Below are 24,581 nucleotides of genomic sequence, written 5' to 3'. Positions count from 1 at the left end.
GGCCCAGAGCAAGTCATGCTACGTTTGTCCACTTTTCTTTACACGCGTGTAGCGTGTAGTGTGCAGCATGCAGCGTGCAGCGTGAACCTTCTATGGCCCAGCAGCCTAAAACAGTTTTGTGAACTATTATATCATTGGTCACTGAACCGGAAGACAGTGTATCTCAACCAATCGTGTGAAGTGTTTTAAAAATACCCAAAAGTACATGGCATATCGTTCTGTCTCATCCAAACATAACAATGTCAAAACGCGTGGTCACGTTGAAAGACCTTTGGACGAAAAAAGGAAACAAAACGAAGACACAGAAGTGAGTATTATGTTATTAATCGTATTCAAATAGTAAAGGTGCTTAGTTGATATATAAGACATATATAAGTTTGTGTACAAATATGATCTTAGAGTAATTATATGACAGTGTGAAGACATACTAAGTCATTTCATTCTGATTGATAATGGTTTTTGAAGTTTGAATTTGATATCATTTTCCTAATGCCAATATACAATTAGTTTGATAATGTTTGGTATTATGTAAGTTTTATTTAAAAATATTATGAAATATATTTAATCTGTTCTTGTGTAATTGTAGGTACTGTAATATTGTAAATGATAGAGATTATATACTTTTTAAGAAGTCTGAATTTTGAGATTATCTACAGTCATTTATGTCGAAATCTAGTTTAAACATAGGTAGATTGTTTAATGTTTTCACTTTCATGAAAGGTGGTCTGAACAAAACAAACATAACATTTTTAAATATTTGATAGTGATTTTATTTTATTCAGAAAGTCAGATTTTTCATCTTATTAATTAATAGTGGCAAGACTACATGGATTTTAGACTTAACTATATCAAATGATGTAATATTAACCTAGTCATATTTGATATGCAATATTAACCTAGTCATATTTGAAATGCAACATTATACTACTGGTGGTCAAATTGGTAAAAATAGGCTAGTCACATGATTTATAGTAAAACAGTAACCTAGTCATATAACAGAAAACTAGTCATATTTGTAAGGTTTTGCAGTATATCTCATCTCATTATCTCTAGCCGCTTTATCCTGTTCTACAGGGTTGCAGGCAAGCTGGAGCCTATCCCAGCTGACTACGGGCGAAAGGCGGGGTACACCCTGGACAAGTCGCCAGGTCATCACAGGGCTGACACATAGACACAGACAACCATTCACACTCACATTCACACCTACGGTCAATTTAGAGTCATCAGTTAACCTAACCTGCATGTCTTTGGACTGTGGGGGAAACCGGAGCACCCGGAGGAAACCCACGCGGACAACATGCAAACTCCGCACAGAAAGGCCCTCGCTGGCCACAGGGCTCGAACCCGGACCTTCTTGCTGTGAGGCGACAGCGCTAACCACTACGCCACCGTGCCGCCCCTTTGCAGTATATAATTCTTCATATAGTTTTTGATCTAAAATCTTTACATTTTTAAAGTTCAGATCTGATCATAATGTTTGTGCAATACTATAAACTGTGGATAAGTTTTTGCTGATATGGTTTTCATATCACTGTATTAAAGGATATGTATAGTGCCATAATTATGATATTATATAGCAGTGGCGGCTGCTGGTTTTTAAAACGGGGAAGCCCATTTTACGCATTCATCGTAAAACCTGTAGGCCGGATATCAAAGCATAGAAAGGTGTGCCCCATTAGCATAGTGAACTAGACAACCCCACCTAGTGGCAGAAAGTATTTTTGCTTGTACATTTCATGTTATAGTCTGGCTTGCCAGGCTAGTGCCTCATATCCTTAATCAAAAATATCAAACATCCAAAAGTCACTGGCTATTCAACGAAGAGCCTTGAACATCATACCCTGATATGCAACACAGAGTCTTTAACACAACACCCAGCTGTGCAACACATCCTTGAACATCTTCTGCAACACAGTCTGGAAATTCATAACCAGGTAGGCTATGCAACACACAGAACCTTGAATATTATACCCAGGTATAACCTATAACACAGAGCCCACCATTCTCTTAACATTACTGAACAATATACACACTTCAGATTCATGAACATTATATGATGCACACTATTTATACGAGCACCTTCATCGATGGCATGTTCCACCCTGACCCTCCCCAGACAGCTAAGTCTTGCACATGAAGTGACATGCTCATTGCTTGTTTCATGCCTTTTGCAAGCCCTTTTGAAATTCACCAGGTCCCCAAACCCATCTTTTGACCGAACTAAATTTCCCTGAGAGGGCTTCATCAAAAGACATGGCCAACAGTACATTTTATTAGTCACAGGAGACCCAGTCAACCAGTTCACATATTCATACCAAGACACCTGAAAAGACCTGTTATGACCTGCTGATTTTTCAATGAGATTAAGCTTGGGCTTTGGTCTGCCTTGCTCTTTAATTCTCACTTTCTCCTCATATGACAGAGTGTCAAAATGTTTTGACAAAAGCATGTCCATGACGTTTGCCATTATAGCAGATAGATACCAGCTGTTAGCAGCTAACACTGCAGATCCCAATAAGGCTCAAGCTAGCCTACAACCACGTTGATTGAACTACAAATGAAATAAACGAGTGAATTCACGAATGATCAAACTGATAGAATGGATGAAAGTTAACGGAGCACAACGAGTAATATTTACATTTATTTACAGAGTAATGTACAGAGACATCAATGAGAAGAAACGTTTATATGAAAAGAAATTCGGACAGCACTTTGGCACATGACTACACTTTCTTGACATCCGCTAGGGACTGACTGATCATGCTTACCGTGTTCCTCGCCGAAGCACAGCGACCGCCCTCCTCATGTCTTTCAAACACCACCTCCAATAATCCTTTATCAGCCGGCTTCTTGGCCCTCCCAATGTCCCGTTTACCCCCAGAGATACCCGGCTTCCCTGGAAGTGACGATTTTGTTGATTTTAACCAATAACAACTAGCCGAAATTGGCTGTTCAGAGCCGTCTCGTAGACTGCAACGGATACCTGGCTGCCAGTCCATAGAGCCCATTGAAATAAGAAAGGTTACAGCCTTGCAGCAAAAGTGATTCTCGTAGTGAACTGCAAGTTCGTCAGACATCACTCAAATAAGTTACAGGATGACATAGGGATAGTTATGAACGTAAATACAATCTTGGGTATATATTATGTTATGCAAGTTATTGTTTTAATGAGAATTCAACGTCGTAGATGCCGCAGTTTGGGGAGAGAATTTTAGGGGAAGTTCGGCTTCCCTTGTTGTCTCTGAGAAACCGCCCCTGTTATATAGATTAACATCTGATATGAATGTTTGTTACATGTATTTAGTTTTATTAATAAAACTGTTCTGTTGATAGATGTACTCTTGAAAATATCTACCAATGTATTACTTATTTTTCTGTCCCCACTAACTGGAACAAATGAGGGATATTTTTACCCATGTTAATATTTTCTGTCCCCTGTTTCTACAACTAGTGAGGGATCTGTCCCCTATTTTCAAATTCCTAGATTAGGCTCTGTATCAGTAACAGTGAAGGAGGTATGGCCTCTATGTGTATTAGTAACACTGAAGGAGGTGTGGCTTCGATGTGTATCAGTAACAGTGAAGGAGGTGTGGCCTCTGTGTGTATTAGTAACACTGAAGGAGGTGTGGCTTCGATGTGTATCAGTAACAGTGAAGGAGGTGTGGCCTCTGCGTGTCAGTTCCAGTGAAGAAGGGTTGCCTAAAACAGCATTTTTGGTTTTCTGATAATCTGATTATTCACAGATTGTGTTTATTCACTGGTATTATCTCTGATATGCAAATTAGCCTAGCAGAATGCTATGTTTTATGACATTCCCCATATCAAGCATTTAAAATAAAATAATTAAATTAAATAGAGGGTTCCGATCCCGTCTGTGGTGACCAGGTGGTGAGTTTAGTCACTATGGCTCAGCGACTGTTCATTTTCATCGCCTCTCATTTGCCCTCCTGCACCGTCACACTCCTGCTGACTGTTTGACAAACATGACCGTGAACTCCCCAAGCCCCATGTGTGTCCGTGTATGTGTGTGTCCATACATGTGTGTCCGTGTCCTGTTTCTGACCTCTTTACAGAGCAATCTGTCAGACCCTCTCTTGCCTCTCAATCCCAATAGACTAGTTGTCATCGCTGTCATTTCCATGGGTGCCAGCAAGAAAAAGAAAAAAAAAAGCGCCTGGAGAACAGGAGCAGCAACATCTAAGAAGGAATGATCGATAAAGCTAGAGGAGATACAGTAGAAACTAGCTCAGCCTAAAAGACTCCACTCAGTCAACTCTTTAATTATATTCCACATGAATAGATTTGTCTGTGAGAGGTAATGCACATTTTTTTTTAACCTTTATTGATTTCCTTCTGTTTATCTATTGATCATCTTGTGATTAAAGTGTCAACGATATCCAGGCTTGATTCTCACTCCGGCGTTCAGCCAAAATGCCTCAATGTCTCAGAGGAAGGAATCATATGAGAAATATTAAAAAGAAAATAAATGATTCTTAAAAATAACATGAAAATAAAGGGATTCTGTGCAAAAAAATGAATACAATGCACACATGAAAGATGAATTGTGTGAAAATTAACATGCAAAAGAATCAAATTGTGGTAGATCACATGGAAAATGAATAAATCGTGTAAAAAATATGTGATAAATGAATCATGTGGGAAAAATGATGTTAATCACACTACATGAAAAATATTTAAGCAATAAAACTATATAAAAAAAATCATGTGTGAAAATAAAACCAGGTGCTAAATGAGAAATATTAAAATGAAAATAGGTAAATGAATAATTTATTTTAAAAAATCACATTGGAAATAGTTGTGAAAAATGAACATGAAAATGAATTAAAATAAAAATATATAGAAAATAAAATAAAAAAATCACATGCAAAATTAATGAATCCTGTAAAAATCCTGTGAAAATAAATTAATCGTGTGAAAAAGAGAAGTGGAAAATAAAACCACATACAGATGTAAAATTCCAGTGAAAGATCATGAGTTGTGGTAGAATCACATGATCTATCGTGCATTATCAGAAATAAATGAGCTTTTTTCCTTTCCTTTTACGAGCAGATCATCAAATCTCTCTTCAGCTACAGCAGAATGGATGTTGAGAGTTAATGTTGTTTTTACCCTTTCTGTGTTTTTATGAACGAGAGATTTATTTCTTACTGCACTTAGGCAAATTGCTCCCTCCATCTGCACACTCATTTACTGAAAAAAATCACTCGCTGCTGTTTGGGGTTTAAAAGAAATACATCTAAAAGGAAAGTCTGTTTCAACAGATTTATCAATTACTTCAAATGGAGCACTTAAAAAAATGTTAGCTTTGCATTGGAGCTACAATGCTAATGTCACTTACGGTAAATGAGCGCTTAAGACCAACAAGCTGGAACTTTACGTCTTCAGGATGGAGGAGTTTATGCTTTGCGGTTTCTCGGTATCATGACAAGCTCTCAGATCCAAGTGTGATGGTGTCCATCTATCCATCCATTATCCATAACTGCTTATCCTGTGCAGGGTCGCGGGCATGCTGGAGCCTATCCCAGCTGACTATGGATCAGTGGTGGGGTACACCCTGGATAAGTCACCAGATCATCAAAGGGCTGACACATACAGTGCTGCTTGAAAGTTTGTGAACCCTTTAGAATTTTCTACATTTCTGCATAAATATGACCAAAAACAGCATCAGATTTTCACACAAGTCCTAAAAGTAGATAAAGAGAACCCAGTTAAACAAATGGGACAAACATATTATACCTGGTCATTTATTTATTGAGGAAAATGATCCAATATTACATTTCTGTGAGTGGCAAAAGTATGTGAACCTCTAGGATTAGCAGTTAGTTTGAAGGTGAAATTAGAGTCAGGTGTTTTCAATCAGTGGGATGACAATCAGGTGTGAGTGGGCACCCTGTTTTATTTAAAGAACAGGGATCTATCAAAGTCTGATCTTCACAACACATGTTTATGAAAGTGTATCATGGCATGAACAGAGATTTCTGAGGACCTCAGAAAAAGTGTTGTTGATGCTCATCAGGCTGGAAAAGGTTACAAAACCATCTCTAAAGAGTTTGGACTCCACCAATCCATAGTCAGACAGATTGTGTACCAATGGAGGAAATTCAAGACCATTGTTACCCTCCCCAGGAGTGGTTGACCAACAAAGATCACTCCAAGAGCAAGGCGTGTAATAGTTAGCGAGGTCACAAAGGACCCCAGGGTAACTTCTAAGCAACTGAAGGCCTCTCTCACATTGGCTAATGTTAATGTTCATGAGTCCACCATCAGGAGAACACTGAACAATAATGGTGTGCATGGCAGGGTTGCAAGGAGAAAGCCACTGCTCTCCAAAAAGAACATTGCTGCTCATCTGCAGTTTGCTAAAGATCATGTGGACAAGCCAGAAGGCTATTGGAAAAATGTTTTGTGGACGGATGAGACCAAAATAGAACTTTTTGGTTTAAATGAGAAGTGTTATGTTTGGAGAAAGGAAAACACTGCATTCCAGCATAAGAACCTGATCCCATCTGTGAAACATGGTGGTGGTAGTATCATGGTTTGGGCCTGTTTTGCTGCATCTGGCCCAGAATGGCTTGCCATCATTGATGGAACAATGAATTCTGAATTATACCAGCAAATTCTAAAAGAAAATATGTCAGGACATCTGTCCATGAACTGAATCTCAAGAGAAGGTGGGTCATGCAGCAAGACAACGACCCGAAGCACACAAGTCGTTCTACCAAAGAATGGTTAAAGAAGAATAAAGTTCATGTTTTGGAATGGCCAAATCAAAGTCCTGACCTTAATCCAATCGAAATGTTGTGGAAGGCCCTGAAGCGAGCAGTTCATGTGAGGAAACCCACCTACATCCCAGAGTTGAAGCCGTTCTGTATGGAGGAATGGGCTAAAATTCCTCCAAGCCGGTGTGCAGGACTGATCAACAGTTACCGGAAATGTTTAGTTGCAGTTATTGCTGTATAAGGGGGTCACACCAGATACTGAAAGCAAAGGTTCACATACTTTTGCCACTCACAGATATGTAATATTGGATCATTTTTCTCAATAAATAAATGACGAAGTATAATATTTTTGTCTCATTTGTTTAACTGGGTTCTCTTTATCTACTTTTAGGACTTGTGTGAAAATCTGATGCTGTTTTTGGTCATATTTACGTAGAAATGTACAAAATTCTAAAGGGTTCACAAACTTTCAAGCACCACTGTAGAGACACACAACCATTCACACTCAATTTAGAGCCACCACTTAACCTAACCTGCATGTCTTTGGACTGTGGGAGGAAACCGTAGCACCCAGAGGAAACCCACACAGACATGGGGAGAACATGCAGACTCCACACAGAAAGGCCCCCGTCGGCCACTTGGCTCAAACCCAGAACCTTCTTGCTGTGAAGCAACAGTGCTAACCACCGTGCCGCCCTTGTGTGATGGTGTGTCTGGCAGTAAAGTTTCAGTCTCTTTGTTCCTCAAAATCATATTTTCTCCTTTTTTATACACAAGAATATCTGGTTCTGAGTGAAAGAGCTGGGTGAGAGAAAAAAACTCTGAAAAAGTAGTGCATTTTAAATCATATACGATAAATTATTTACTGTCTGAGGCTGTGTTCATGTATATTTTTAATCTCTTCCTGCTGCAGGAACAGTGTGCATTGAGCACTTTTGTATTTTGGAGGTGAGCTGCTATTTTACGCATTTCACACAAAGATTTCAAAGTGATTAAAACTCCAAGAACAAAAAGTCTGGGAAAAGTTTTGAAAAAGTATCAATCACGATTTCATTATATTTTGAACATTATGAAGGCCATCCATCATCTTTAGCCTCTTATCCTGGAAAGGGTCACAGGCAAGCTGGAGCCTATCCCAGCTGACTATGGGCGAGAGGCGGGGTACACCCTGGACAAGTCGCCAGATCATTGCAGGGCTGACACATAGAGACAAACAACCATTCACATTCACACCTACGGTCAATTTAGAGACATCAATTAGCCTAACCTGCATGCCTTTGGACTGTGGGGGAAACCGGAGCACCCGGAGGAAACCCCCACAGACACGGGGAGAACATGTAAACTCCACACAGAAAGGCCCCTTTCGGCCACTGGGCTCGAACCCAGAACCTTCTTGCTGTGAGGCAACAGTTCTAACCACAACACCACCGTGCCACCCATCATGAAATCCATTGTTTAAAAAAAAATAAATTATAAAAAGTCACGGCTGCAATTCTCTCTTGAAACTTACCAGAATGTAGTGAGTGATGCTAGCATTAATCACTAATATGATGTTACCACCACTGTGCTTCACAGATTTGATTCAATTAACTTTTACTGCTTTTCGACCAACAGGGAATGGGTTCTTGAACCGATTCCATTCAGGATTCTTTGAACTTGGTGCCAGCAAGCAGACCAGCCCACATTTTCACCAGTTTTGATCAGAACCAATGTAATTGAGGATGCGTCATTAATGGAGGGCGCTGTACAATTCACAATGGGAGTAAACAGTCGAAGCAAGATGGCGGATTGCATTGATTACCTCCAAGCTTTTGTATTGTTCTTGCAGATATTTGTTTTAGATCCATTTTTTATGAAGATGCATCCTTTAATAATGCTGCGCTCTGCTTCCTCTCCAAACTAATGACACGCCCATTGATTCATCATGGTTCAAGCTGGAAACACCAGCTATATTTCAGTTCCAGCTGTAAACCAACTTTTCAGGTTGTAAACCAATTTATTTTTGGTTGAAATGCTCGGAAGGGTTCAGTCAGAAGGAAATCCGTTCCCTATTTGTCAAGAAAGCGGTATCAGTGACTTCTGATGGCAGCTTCTTGCATCAGAACTAATTTAAAGGGTTCAAATCAATGTTTATGCAATCAATTATCCTGTGCAAGCTGGAGCCTGTCCCAGCTGACTATGGGCGAGAGGCGGGGTACACCCTGGACAAGTCACCAGGTTATCGCAGGGCTGACACATAGAGACAAACAACAATTCACACTCACAGCTACGGTCAATTTAGAGCCACCAATTAACCTAACCTGCATGTCTTTGGACTGTGGGGGAAACTGGAGCACCCGGAGGAAACCCACGCAGACACAGAGAGAACCTGCAAACTCCACACAGAAAGGCCCCCATCAGCCACTGGGCTTGAGCCCAGAACCTTCTTGCTGTGAGGTGACAGTGCTAACCACTACACCACCATGCCACCCTGCAATCACAACATTTATATTTTTAAATTTGTCAATACTTTCTCAAATTATATTGATTTTTGACATAGATTTACATGTTGTTTTCTGAGATCTTGTTCACTGGAATGATTCGCAAAGGATTGCTAATTCAACTTTGCTTCTTTGCATGATCTGATTCTTTTTTTTTAGTTAGTGTTTTATTATATCATGAAATCCTACACAAGGCAATCCAACAATGGCTATAATAAATGTAAAAGGATTCTTGATGTTCAGAAGTTAATATTTGACAAATGCAGTGCAGTTACGTATTTTAAAACAGGAAAGACAGGCCAGTTTTAATCAACAAAATTTGATCGCACTTAATTATGGCAAAAAAAAGGTTCTTTCTATAGGGTTTTTTTAATGTGTAAAAATAAATGATAATGAAAAGCAGAGCAGCAGTTTAATTTGAGTGCACTGCAAGCAGAAACATGTCATTTGCTTCAATCCATTTAATAAATAGACAAAAGATCAGCTCTGGTGAAACGGACATCGGCATCAATGTTGTTATTTACGTTGCTGCCAGAAAACACAAGTCTCATTAGCGATGAATTCATCCGTTTAATCAAACGTCTCTGTCGTTTCATATACTCACTGGAGCAGCTTTATTCTAATTACAGCTTTGTTGCTTTGATATGGAAATGTTTGCGACGTTCATTTCACGATTGTCCTGTGTGCCATATTTGCAGTAATGTGTTTAGTTTATTTGCCAGGTGCTGGATTTGCTTTTAGAGTTTTAGAGTTGTCAGATTGTCACATTTCCAGCCCAATTACGCTATTTTTAGTTACATTTAGTCACAAGCTGAAAAGAGAGGCCTCAGGCTGGTGGGTATAATTGGCCGCGTTATAGTTTGGGATGGCCGGTAATTAATTGGACAGATTTGAACAGAACTAAATCAATCTGGCAATCCTGGATACATGGGGAGTAATTCACTTTCATAGGCAGCTGAGTCACTGATGTTAGCCTGATTTGTGAATCAAGTGTTTATTTATTTTAATGTTCACATTTTTTTGTAAAATCAATCAAAATCAAACAGAAAGTAGATGTAATCCATAACTGATAGCTGATATGATAACTAGAGTATAGATTTCTGAGACACAATATCCAACATTTGCTATGAAATGTCGCTGAATATTAGCAATAAGGAAACATTAATGTGGAAAGAGAGTTAAAAGTAATTAAAAATAAAACTTTATTTGTTAAAAAAGTCATTGTAGGAGACTTTTATCAATCAAAGAACTGTGATGCATGAACAAGTTTATAATTTTCCCCATCTTTACCAAAACCTGGTTGAATTACCTCCACCAACTTTGTTGGAGAAGGCTATGTTTTCACCTCTGTTTGTTTGTTGTTCCCAACATAACCCAAAAAGTAGTGAATGGATTTTGATGAAATTTGGTGGAAAGGTGATATATGGGTCAAGGAACAATTGATTATATTTTAATGCAAATCCAGATATATATGTGGATCCAGGATCCAGATATGTATGTGAATCCAGGATTTTTTTTAACGTTTCCCAACATAACTCAAAAAGTAGTGAACAGATTTTGATGAAATTTGGAGGAAAGGTGAGCCATGGGCCAAGAAGTATGTAGGCAAATCCAGGATCCAGATGAGTATGTGGATCCAGGATTTGTTCCCTGTTCCCAATGTAACTCAAAAAGTAGTAAACAGATTTTGGAATTTGGCAGAAAGGTGGGCCATGGGCCAAGGAACAACTGATTAGCTTTTGATGCAAAGCTAAATATGTGGCTTGGTGGAGGTATGCACTCTATCGAGTGCCCTTCTAATATAATTTGTAAAACAATTTTGTTTCTCAAAATAAATTTCCATCCACAAAAAATGGCACTGAATATGAAGCAGGTTACAAGCTGTTAATAATTTTACATGGCTTTTCCATCTCATCATTTTGTACTTTTATATGTTTTTATCAGTAAATATTATGAGTAAATATATTTTTTTGATAAAGATTGTTATAAATTAGAAACAGCTCCTTGCATTGGATTCGGACTGTACGTTATTCCTGTACACTATAAAATATCCTGAAGTCAGATAGAAGAGCTAGCCTCTGTGCAGATGTTGCAGTGTCTGATTTCGCTGGCTCTTATTTTTTCTTCTTTTTAAATTTAACATGATTAGATGCACACAGCAATGCATATCGAAACCCATCAGCCATGAGGAGAAAGGTTTTAGATGTTCCTTTCAGCAGAATTCCTTATAGCCTAATGGCTTAAGAGGCTCCATGCGGCTATGCTGTTTGTTTTATTGAATTATTTACTTTGCTTTCTTGATTCTCAAGTAAATTAGCGACATGATCTCTATCCAATGGATATCTTCGGACAATGCTATCTTTCACTTGCTCAATTTTATTCTTTTAAAAAGATTTGCACTTCTATTTTTTTTCACTTCAGCATCTGTATTTGAATGCGATCAATACCTGGCCTTCATAAAACATTTCATAAGCACTGCATCAGTATTTTAGAAAGCAGTACTGCAGGAGTTACAGGAAGCTAACTTTGAAACACGTGAAAGGAAAAAGTTTATTTTTTTTTATTTGAAGAGTACTGCTTTGTCTAGAAAGAAGCCCTCATTTATCAGTATGTGACTATTCAAGAAGCCCTAAAAGCCATGGATTTTCATATAAATACATTGATTGGCAAGCATTGACCAATCAGCTTTCAGCAGGCCGATGAAAATTTGTACTGTTCTGTGTAATATGGATATTGGGAGTAATACTTTGAAAGAGTGCTTGGAGCCCTCTAGATTGCTTCTTGCAGCTATCATTATCTTCACCAACTTTGTTGGAGGAGGTTATGTTTTTGCCTCTGTTTATTTGTTTGTCTGTTCCCAACATAACTCAAAAAGTAGTGAAGGGCTTTTGATGAAATTTGGAAGAAAGGTAGGCCATGGGCCAAGGAACAATTGATGAGATGGTGATGCAAATCCAGACGTGTATGTGGATCCAGGATTTTTTTTTTACTTTTCCCAATGTAACTCAAAAAGTAGTGAACAGATTTGGATGGAATTTGGTGGACAGCTTTAGTATTGTCCTAGGTCCATGTGATTTGATTTAGATGTTGATAACATGTGGCTTGGGAGAGGTATGCGCCTTCAACTAAGTACCAAGTGTCCTTCTAGTTGAATGTGACTTTTATTGAATCTGCCATTGATATTTAGCTCTTTTTTCATCATTACAAGTTACAAGAATTGAAGTTTTCTTGATGCGATAACACAATATCTACTTACATATCTATCTAATTATATTTGATGTAAAATAGGCTTCTGTTCACATCTATGAGTTGTGTGCTGAGTGCTAAATGTACAGTGGTGCTTGAAAGTTTGTGAACCCTTTAGAATTTTCTATATTTCTGCATAAATATGACCTAAAACAGCATCAGATTTTCACACAAGTCCTAAAAGTAGATAAAGAGAATCTAGTTAAACAAATGAGGCAAAAATATTATATTTGGTCATTTATTTATTGAGGAAAATGATCCAATATTACATATCTGTGAGTGGCAAAAGTATGTGAACCTCTAGGACAGTGTCGGCTGCTGGTTTTTAAAACAGGGGAAGCCCATTTTACGCATTCATCGTAAAACCTGTAGGCTGGATATCAAAGCATAGAAAGGTGTGCCCCATTAGCATAGTGAACTAGACAACCCTACCTAGTGGCAGAAAGTATTTTTGCTTGTAAATTTCATGTTATAGTCTGGCTTGCCAGGCTAGTGCCTCACATCCTTAATCAAAAATATCAAACATCCAAAAATCACTGGCTATTCAACGAAGAGCCTTGAACATCTAACCCTGATATGCAACACAGAGTCTTTAACACAACACCCAGCTGTGCAACACATCCTTGAACATCTTCTGCAACACAGTCTGGAAATTCATAACCAGGTAGGCTATGCAACACACAGAACCTTGAATATTATACCCAGGTATAACCTATAACACAGAGCCCACCATTCTCTTAACATTACTGAACAATATACACACTTCAGATTCATGAACATTATATGATGCACACAGATCCCAATAAGGCTCAAGCTAGCCTACAACCAGATTGAACTACAAATGAAATAAACAAGTGAATTCACGAATGATCAAACTGATAGAATGGATGAAAGTTAACGGAGCACAATGAGTAATATTTACATTTATTTACAGAGTAATGTACAGAGACATCAATGAGAAGAAACGTTTATATGAAAAGAAATTCGGACAGCACTTTGGCACACGACTACACTTTCTCGACATCCACTGGGGACTGACTGATCATACTTCCGTGTTCCTCGCCGACGCCAAAGTACAGAGCCCGCCCTCCTCATGTCTTTCAAACACTACCTCCAATAATCCTTCATCAGCCCGGCTTCTTGTCCCTCCCACTGTCTCGTTTAGTCCCAGAGAAGCCCAGCTTCCCTGGAAGTGACGATTTTGTTGATTTTAACCAATAACAACTAGCCGAAATTGGCTGTTCAGAGCCCTCTCATAGACGGCAACGGATACCCGGCTGCCAGCCATAGAGCCCATTGAAATAAGAAAGGTTACAGCCAGTGTTGCCAGATTGGGCGGTTTTAAGTGCATTTTGGCGGGTTTTGAACATATTTTGGCTGGAAAACGTCAGCAGTATCTGACAATGCTGGTTACAGCCTGGCAGCAAAGGTGATTCTCGTAGCGAACTGCAAGTTTGTCAGACATCACTCAAATAAGTTACAGGATAGTTATGAACGTAAATACAATCTTGGGCATATATTATGTTATGCAAGTTATTGTTTTAATGAGAATTCAACGTCGTAGATGCTGCAGTTTGGGGAGAGAATTTTAGGGGCAGCTTGGCTTCCCTTGTTGTCTCTGAGAAATCACCCCTGCTCTAGGATTAGCAGTTAATTCGAAGGTGAAATTAGACTCAGGTGTTTTCAATCAATGGGATGACAATCAGGTGTGAGTGGGCACCCTGTTTTATTTAAAGAACAGGGATCTACCAAAGTCTGATCTTCACAACACGTTTGTGGACGTGTATCATGGCACAAACAAAGGAGATTTCTGAGGACCTCAGAAAAAGCGTTGTTGATGCTCATAAGGCTGGAAAAGGTTATAAAATCATCTCTAAAGAGTTTGGACTCCACCAATCCACAGTCAGACAGATTGTGTACAAATGGAGGAAATTCAAGACCATTGTTACCCTCCCCAGGAGTGGTTGACCAACAAAGACCAAGAGCAAGGCGTGTAGTAATAGTCAGTGAGGTCACAAAGGACCCCAGGGTAAATTCTAAGCAACTGAAGGCCTCTCTCACATTGGCTAATGTTAATGTTCATGAGTCCACCATCAGGAGAACACTGAACAACAATGGTGTGCATGGCAAGGTTGCAAGGAGAAAGCCACTGCTCTCCAAAAAGAACATTGCTGCTCGTCTGCGGTTTGCTAAAGATCATGTGGACAAGCCAGAAGGCTATTGGAAAAATGTTTTGTCGATGGATGAGACCAAAATAGAACTTTTTGGTTTAAATGAAAAGTGCTATGTTTGGAGAAAGGAAAACACTGCATTCCAGCATAAGAAACTTATCCCGTCTGTGAAACATGGTAGTGGTAGTATCATGGTTTGGGCCTGTTTTGCTACATCTGGGCCAGAACGGCTTGCCATCATTGATGGAACAATGAATTCTGAATTATACCAGCAAATTCTAAAGGAAAATGTCAGGACATCTGTCCATGAACTGAATCTCAAGAGAAGGTGGATCATGCAGCAAGACAATGACCCTAAGCACACAAGTCGTTCTACCAAAGAATGGTTAAAGAAGAATAAAGTTAATGTTTTGGAATGGCCAAGTCAAAGTCCTGACCTTAATCCAATCGAAATTTTGTGGAAGGCCCTGAAGCGAGCAGTTCATGTGAGGAAACCCACCAACATCCCAGAGTTGAAGCCGCTCTGTATGGAGGAATGGGTTAAAATTCCTCCAAGCCGGTGTGCAGGACTGATTAACAGTTACCGGAAATGTTTAGTTGCAGTTATTGCTGCACAAGGGGGTCACACCAGATACTGAAAGCAAAGGTTCACATACTTTTGCCACTCACAGACATGTAATATTGGATCATTTTTCTCAATAAATAAATGACAAAGTATAATATTTTTGTCTCATTTGTTTAACTGGGTTCTCTTTCTCTACTTTTAGGACTTGTGTGAAAATCTGATGCTGTTTTCGGTCATATTTATGCAGAAATATAGAAAATTCTAAAGGGTTCACAAACTTTCAAGCACCACTCTATTACTTTAGGGGATTTTTTTCCTCCACAATAATATATTAATTATGTTGTTATTTCAGGAAAACAAAGTTTCATTATCTCCAGATGTTGTGAAAATTGTTTCATCATGTCAGAAGATAATGAGAAAACAAGAAAAAAAAATGAACTCATCACAGGAACCCAGAATCAATACAATATGTGAATACATGATACATTTAAAGACAGGAAATGCCTGATAGCACTGACACAATATTATTAGACATGTTTTAGCAATAAACAAGATACAGTATATAATTTGATTGCAAATCCAACAGCTGTTTGGATTATACATGGAGTCATGGGTAAGTTATTGAGATAAAAGCATCTGCCTTATGAATGAATGAATCGGAATGAATGATGTAAAACTATGCTCTGTCTTATCACCTTCAAATGTTGCTGGAGATGTTTCATTTAATACACGTGAACATTTATCTTTGATAACTTGGTTCAGGTGCAGAATCCTAATACTCCACAGCGGATGTCTGGTACTGATGCTGGAGCTGTTTTTGGCAATCAAGAGCATCATTTAAATAATTTCAATTAAAACTCACTGGCTTTTATATTCGGTCATTAAACCATGACAGAGCGAAGCATGTGTAAATCCCGAAACAATCAACTCACGCTGCATGACCAGTATTTTCCTCAGAGGCACCGAGCTCCAGATTCAGCTGGAACCTTTCAGAGAATGTGTACGCTTCTGCGCTGGCAATGAAGGAATCCTGTGTGCCAGCTGAACAGGGTTCAAGGCAATTGCGGTGCTTTTTGGAGTGTAAAGATCGTCCTTTATCTGCCTTTGGAAGGAACTCAAGAGAGGACGTGCCAAATGTGAACTTTCACTTGTTTTTCGCCTGGTTTGGTGCGACTACGAGAACCCATTTAAGGCTGACGTGAAGGAATGACAGAGCACTGATTAAACTATTCAGATCAAATAGGCTTGGTCTTTTTTACTTACATTACTTATATAAGATGTATTAATGCTATTTGAGTCAGTGAATCATTCTCAACATGACCAAGATTCATTCCTTCCGCATGCGTTCATCAGATATTTTTTGAGCCATGACCAAGATTCCCTCCTGTCTGATTCTGTAGATCAGTGCATGATTCATGTCTTTGATCAGTGAATCTTTTAGTCATGTCCATGATTCGCTTTTCTTTCATTCAGTAATTCAGGGATTGATTTGGTCCCGTGTTGTTCAGTGGATCAGTGTTTGAATTGGTGAATTCTTTCAGTCATGACTGAGAGTTACTCTTGTTTCTTTCAGTGAGACACTTTTTGAATCAGCAAATCTTTAAACAAGTCAGTGTTTGAATCAATGAATTGTTCAGTCATAACAGAGAATGATTCTTCTCTCTTTCAACGAGTCGCTTTGTGAATGGTATCCGGTTATTTAGCACAAATGTCTTTTAGCACAAGTTCTAAAGTCTCTTAGCACAACTCTATGTTCTTTAGCACAACTCTGGATTATATTCACAATAGTCGAAAAAAATACTCCTCTTGATACAGGAAGGGGTTTATTATGATTGCTGAGGGACTGGAAGCTGGAATTTCTGCTGCTGTGCATGTAAAGGATCAGTTATTGATCCCTGAAATGTGGACTGAAAATCTGATTCTTTGGTGTTTTTGGATATTTGTAGTTAAGCCATAACAAACCTTGAATTGTGGGTACCTTCATAGATAACTTCAGTCACTTTTGATCATATCACAAATTCAACTGACTGTCAATAATTACACGTTTGCTGAATTAATTAACCAGGGGATTATGCCTCTTGCCCTGCTTGACAACGTGTGTTTTGCAGACTAAGAGCGGAATCTATTCCTAAAAACTTACTCAAATTATTATTTCACTTTCTTGCATTTAGAAGTCACAGCAATTATTTCAAATGTAAATAGCTTACTAAAATAATTGAAATAGCTGTACATACGTACTGTAGTTTTCCTTTCTTTCAACCTTTTTTTAATTAAAATAAAGAACAAACCAAATGCTTTCTTTAAACTCTTATCATCTTGTAAATTTCACTTGTCTTTTCATTCTTTAGCAGATTGTAAATAATAAATATGATCCATTTTAAGCTTAGCAATTTAATAAAGACAAAACAAACCGGGAAGTTGGCTGTAGTGGTGTACTGTGTCAGGGTACGTGCTGTGTTAAATAATTTGGAGGGAGGACTGGTGACTAACATACGGGTTACAACAAACATGGCGGTTTCAAGATGGTGGAGTGGGGAAATACAATCGCTCGTTTTCGATCGGAATCTCGGCAACTTTCACAAAAAAATCCATCAGACATCTTTAAACATAGGGCGGCACAGTGGTGTAGTGGTTAGTGCTGTTGCCTCACAGCAAGAAGGTCCGGGTTCGAGCCCTGTGGCTGACGAGGGCCTTTCTGTGCGGAGTTTGCATGTTCTCCCTGTGTCCGCGTGGGTTTCCTCTGGGTGCTCCGGTTTCCCCCACAGTCCAAAGACATGCAGGTTAGGTTAACTGGTGACTCTAAATTGACCGTAGGTGTGAATGTGAGTGTGAATGGTTGTCTGTGTCTATGTGCCAGCCCTGTGATGACCTGGCGACTTGTTTAGGGTGTACTCCGCCTTTCGCCCATAGTCAGCTGAGATAGGCTCCACCTTGCCTGCGACCCTGTAGAACAGGATAAAGCGGCTAGAGATAATTAGATGAGATGAGACTTTGGATTTGTGCTAAACGACTTTGGATTTGTGCTAAACAACTTTGGGTTTGTGCTAAAAGACCTTAAGATTTACAGTCAGGCTGAAACGTCTGCACACCCCTTTCATCTTTTCCATGTTTTATTACATTACAGAATTATTCTACAATAGATTGAGTTCATTTTTGTCACAACATTCTACACAAAATAGCCCATAATGACAAAATGAAAGCAGGTTTTTAGACATTTGTGCTAATTTATTTCAAATCAAAATGTAAAATATCATATGTACACAAGTGTGCACACCCTTTGATATGACACCCAAAAGTGAGCTGAGGTGCATTTTGTTTCCACTGATACTGCTTGAGATGTTTCTACAACTTACGGTAATTGGAGTCCACCTGTGGTAAATTCAATTGATTGGACATGATTGGGGATTAGTAACATCTGCCTATATAAGGTCCCACAGTTGACAGCGCATGTCAGAACAAACTCCAAGCCATGGTGTCAAAGGAATTATCTGCAGACCTCAGAAACAGGATTGTGTCAAGGCATACTGTAGATCTGGAGAAGGGTACAGAAAAATTGCTGCAGCTTTACAGGTCTCAAAGAGCACAATGGCCACCATCATTCGTAAATAAAAGAAGTTTGGAACCACCAAGAATCTTCCTAGACCTGGCCACCCGGCCAAACTGAGCAATCGGGGAAGATGGGCAGGGAGATGAGCAGGAACCTGACGGTCACTCTGACAGGTCTCCAGCGTATCCTTGTGGAGATGGGAGAACCTTTCAGAAGATCAACCATCCAGGCAGCACTCCACAAATCAGGCCTTTATGGTAGAGTGGCCAGATGGAGACAACTTCTTAGTAAAAGGCACATGACAGCCTGCTTGGAATTTGCCAGAAGGCACCTAGAGGACTCTCAAACCATGAGAAACAAGATTCTGTGGTCTGATGAAACCAAATTTGAACTTTTTGGCCTGAATACCAAGCATCATGTCTGGAGGAAACCAGGCACCACTCATCACCTGGCTAATGCCATCCTGACAGTGACGCATGGTGGTGGCAGCATCATGATGTGGGGATGTTTTTCAGCAGCAGGAATGGGGCAACTAGTCCTGATAGAGGGAAAGATGAATGCAGCCAAGTACGCCGAGATCCTTGAAAAAAAACTGCTCCAGAGCACTCTGGACCTCAGACTGGGGCAAAGATTTACCATCCAACATGACAGCGACCCAAAGCACACAGCCAAGAGAACAAAGAAGTGGCTTTGGAGAAAGTCTGTGAACATCCTTGAGTGGCCCAGCCAGAGCCCAGACCTGAATCCAGTTGAACATCTGTGGAAGGAGCTGAAAATGACTGTGTACCAATGCTCCCCATCCAACCTGGCAGAGCTTGCAAGGATATGCCAAGAGGAATGGACAAAAATGTCCAGAAACAAGTGTGCCAAGCTTGTAGTTTCTTTCCCAAGATGCCTTGAAGCTGTAATTGCTGCCAAAGGTGCATCAACCAAGTATTAGGCTAAGGGTGTGTACAGATATGTAACCTCTAAATAACCTATTTTTGTCAGTAAAATAAAATGCCACATTTTCTAAAAACCTGCTTTCACTTTGTCATGATGGGATATTTTGAGTAGAATTTTGTGACAAAAAATGAACTCAACCTATTGTAGAATAAGTCTGTAACATAATAAAATGTGGAGAAGGTGAAAGTAGTGTGCAGACTTTCCGGCTTGACTGTGTGCTAAACGACTTTGGGTTTGTGCTAAACAACTTTGGGTTTGTGCTAAAAGACTTTTATGCTAAATAACTGTAAACCTTTTGAATCAGCGACTCTTCCAGCCATGACTGAGATTCACTCCTGTCATATCCAGTGGCTCAGTGTTTATTTAATCCCGTGTTGCAAATTCTTCAGTCTGAAATTGTCCCCTCTCTCATTCAGTGAGTCAGCGAAAAATTGAATCAGCAATTTTTTCAGTCACGATCAAGATTTGTTTCTCTTCTATTCAACAGGGTTTGAATCAACAAATCACTTGGTCATGACTGACATTTGCTTCACTTTTGTTCAGTGGTTCGGTGTTTGAATCAGTGAATCTTTTTAGGCATGACTGAGATTCATGTCTGCTCTGCCTGTTCAGCAGGTCAGCATTTGAATCAGCAAATTACGAGTCTTCTCTCCTTCAGTGTTTGATTCAGTGAATCTTTTGGTTATGGTCAAGATTGGCACTCATGTTGTTTTTCTAAACAGATACAATCATATTATAAGTAAAAGAACACAGAATAATAATGAGTATTAGCTCTTCTTATCCTTTTTGTTGCTGCACCTTTGGGCAAACCACACAACTGAACAAATCAGTGAATGAATCATTGAACTCATCATCATCACATCGAGCTTGCTCAGATTCTTTTGACAATATCACACCAAGCATTTCTGTCCATCATCACAGTAGGTAATTCATCAACGTTGAGTCCAGAATCACAGATGAGTTGGTCTATGTACTGTAAGTCTTTGAAGGCCTTCCAGCACTTCTATGATGATGAGATGGATTCCAGAGAATTAGGTCACTGACAGTGATGGGAATAACAGCATTAGAAATAAACGGCGTTACTAATGGCGTTACTTTTTTTAGTAACGAGTAATCTAACTAATTACTTTTTACATCGTTATAATGCCGTTCCTGTTACTTATAATAAAATACTATGCGTTACTTTATTAAAGCTGTTCTCATCTGGCACGCTGCTCGTTCAGCCTTTCTTTCCTCTGCTTTAGTATGGGGCGGGGAGATGCAAGACAACGGCATAGTAAGCCAATCAGAGTAGATTTGGATAGCATACGTAAGTAGGCTCTGCCTACTGCGCTACTGTGCACACTTTCAATCAGAAGACACAGCAATGGCGAGCGGTCAGCCCAGCACTGCGTTTTCACATTGGAAATACAGCCATTACTTTTCATTACTTGAAATAAAAGGCAAAAATGTTTACGTGCAATGCACATTATGTCGAGGAACAAAGCATTTGTCCTCGTCAGTGGCCAGTAATTAGTAACATAACAATTTTAATAACTACAAAAATATATTAAATTTGATAGATGTCTTATCTCACATTATCCCACAAAAATATTAACATAGTGTAGATAACGTTATTAATTGGTTCTGTTAAGTGTCAATTTCAGTCATTAAACACATTTTACTTTCCCTGGTAATGAGTTACTTTTATGACAAAGTAACTCCATTACTAACTCAGTTACTTTTTGGGAAAAGTAACTAGTAACTATAACTAATTACTTTTTGAAAGTAGCGTGCCCAGCACTGGTCACTGATCAACTCATCTTTACTTTGGAAACTATGCCCAGCAAATCTGAGTCTTCTTTCTCGTATAACTTCTGAGATGGGAGCAAGATTGCCATAAAGTTGGGTTTTTGTAGGATGCTCCTGCCATGAGATATTGAGAATGGCTCTGAGCATCCAAGTATAGTTGCCATTTAGTGTGTTCTCCAATTTTTTTGTGAGGATCCAGGTTGAGGAACCATAGAGCAAGACAGATTCAACTACAGCACGGAAAAACTTTTTCTTAACTTCGTTGGGAAGATTTGATTTCCAAATAATTGAGAGCCGTTTAAGAGCTGACCATGCTTTGGCAATTTGGATGTCAATGTCTTTTTTCTGAGGATATGATGTTGCTACCAAGGTATGAAAAAGTTTCCACTGAGTTAACTGGAATACCTGAGAATGACTTGATGATTTCGTGACAGTTGATGTTTATATATTCAGTCTTCTTTGCATTTACATACAGTCCTACACTAGATGCTGCTTGCCCAAGAGAGTGTAGGAGTTTGGTTGCTCCTTCAATTGTGCTTGACATTAGGACGAGATCATCTGCATAGTCTGCATCAGTGATGTTTAAGGTAGGATGTCTTTGACTCTTTCTTTTTCTGAGGGTAAATCCAAACTAATTTAAGTCGTCCAGTGAGGTTCGTAAGACATAGTCCAGGCATACAATAAATAGATATGGGGCAAGTGTGTCTCCTTGAAGTACTCCAGCCAGGATATCAAAAAACTCAGTGTCTCCATCTGGTGAGTGGACTTTAGCTTTTGAGTTTTTATATAGTATCATGATGGCATTGACTATCTCTTGTGGGATTCCATATGCGAGTAGAATTTGCCCCATCTTTTCTCTGTGGATTGAATCGAAAGCCTTTGAAAAGTCTACAAACAGTAAAACCACACTTAAATTTTTAGCGTGAACACCTTCCAGGATTCTACGTATTGTAAGTACTTGCCCAACAGTTGATCTACCTTTGCGAAATCCATTCTGATTTCTGCATACAGTCTTTTCTATGGATGGTTGAATTCTGTTCAGCAGCATTGAGTTGTAGATTTTTGCTGCAATTGAGATTAACGTGATGCCTCTATAGTTGTCAGTTAAGCCAAGATCTCCCTTTTTTGGAAATGGGAGAATGCATCCTTCTGTCCAGTTATCGATAGGGTTCTGATTGTAGACTTTGTTGCAGAAGTCAAGCAGGAGGTCGTTAAAAGCTTTTGTCTTCCATGTTTCAGGTGGAATGCCATCAAGACCTGAAGCTTTTCCGTTCTTGATCTTTGAAAGAGCCTTGTTCAGCTCATCCTCACTGAAGGGCCCAAGTTTGATGTATAGTTGTTGGTGTACTACTGGAGTAATGTTTCCATCAGTTATAGTAGGTGATTTACCAAAGAGATTTTGAAAGTGGGTTTTCCATTTGTCTAGACAATCTTGGTGACTGGAGGCCCTAAGTTTAGCTCGGCATGTTTTCTTTCTGCCACTAATTTCATTTACAACTTGCCAGGCAAGAGAAGACTGTTTGTTTTCAGAACTCTGTTCGATTGCATCTATTTTGCTTTGAATGTAATTCTTCATTTCAGCATGATACAGTCATTCCATTTCTTCTTTATGTTGGTTATAAGAAGCCATATTATTAGGGGTGGGTTTGATCTCCTTGTGCTGTGCTGATTGATTAATTTTGTTATGTTGTTCTTCAATATCTGCTGATTCCCATGGGACTCTTTTGTGAATTATAGGCTTTAAAGGAACAAATCTTTTAGCGGCTTCACGGTGTGCTGTAATGAAGTTGTTGTAACTTTCGTTTGGAGAGTTTGCTTCGGATTCTAGTTGGAGTGCCTCAAATCTATTCCGGACTTCCATGGCGTACTGGGTTCGGATGTCATCATCCTTGGAGATTGCTTTCCATTGGTACGGAGGGTTGGTAGTGTTTTTTCTCTTATTGGCTCTGAGGCTTAAACGGATTCTGCAAGAAACGATGCGATGATCTGAGAAAAGACTAGAGAAGCTGCTATATGATTTGCAGTTTGTACAGCTGTTGACCCATTTGCGATTGATTAAGGTGTAATCTAATTGTGCTTTGGTGCTATTCAGATGCTCAAAAGTCCAGAGTTTGCCGTTTCTTTTTTGAAATCGGGTGTTAAGAATACAAAGATCATTTTCAATGGAAAAGTCTAAGAGATGATTGCCATTTCTGTTGGTTGTCTGGTGAAAAGTCATATTGTTTTTGTGCCGATCACTGCCGATTTGTGATTGAAGTCTTCTGCTATAATTAGGACATTGTGCTTTGGTGCATCTCTTACAAGCGAAGACAGTCCATGGTAGAATTCGATTACCATGTCTTCCTCAGAGACGTTTGTTGGGCTGTAGCAATAAATTACAGTAGTAATTGGATTGCCATTAAAATTTGCTATCAAAATTCTGGGTGAAATTTTTTCTATACTGTTTAGAGCACTCATTGCATGGGGACTGAGCAACATTCCAACGCCTCCGGTAGTTGCATTGATGGCATTCTTGCATGCTGAGCTTGTGATTAGAGTATACCCTTTAGTTACTTCATGATAATCTAGGTCTACATTGTCATGGAAAAGTCGATGTTCCTGTATGCAGATCACATCGATTTTGAATGCAACAGCATTACGTATGGTAGCTGTTAGTTCGGAGGTTTGATTGACAGTATGAAGAGCGCGTACATTAAATGTAGACACTATGCTGGTCTTTCTGCATTTCAGAAGGTTGTGGTTTGGATCTCTATCAGATTTTTCAAACTCCACTGGAGATGCCTTTACAGTGGAAGAACACGCTCCTTGTTGAACCGCGCGACGAGCGATGTGGGATGAACATCTTGGGATTGATAAAGTCATGTGAATCTTTCGATGGCTAAAGGTACTGACTGTGCCAGCCAACACTACAGTCATAGCAGTAGTTCACTTTAGGAAGTAAGTGATCCTGTTGAAGTCAGTGACTTCTCCAGGCATCATGTAAGTTCAGCTGTTGACCGCTTTAGCGATTCATCTGCCTTTACCCGCTAAAGATATGCTGCTTCCCATACCTAAGTGCCTTTGACCTAAAGAGGCCAAACCTGCAAGGCAGCAGGT

Source organism: Neoarius graeffei, chromosome 16 (genome assembly GCF_027579695.1).
Source record: "Neoarius graeffei isolate fNeoGra1 chromosome 16, fNeoGra1.pri, whole genome shotgun sequence".
NCBI lineage: Eukaryota > Metazoa > Chordata > Actinopteri > Siluriformes > Ariidae > Neoarius > Neoarius graeffei.
This window is presented reverse-complemented; position numbering follows the sequence as displayed.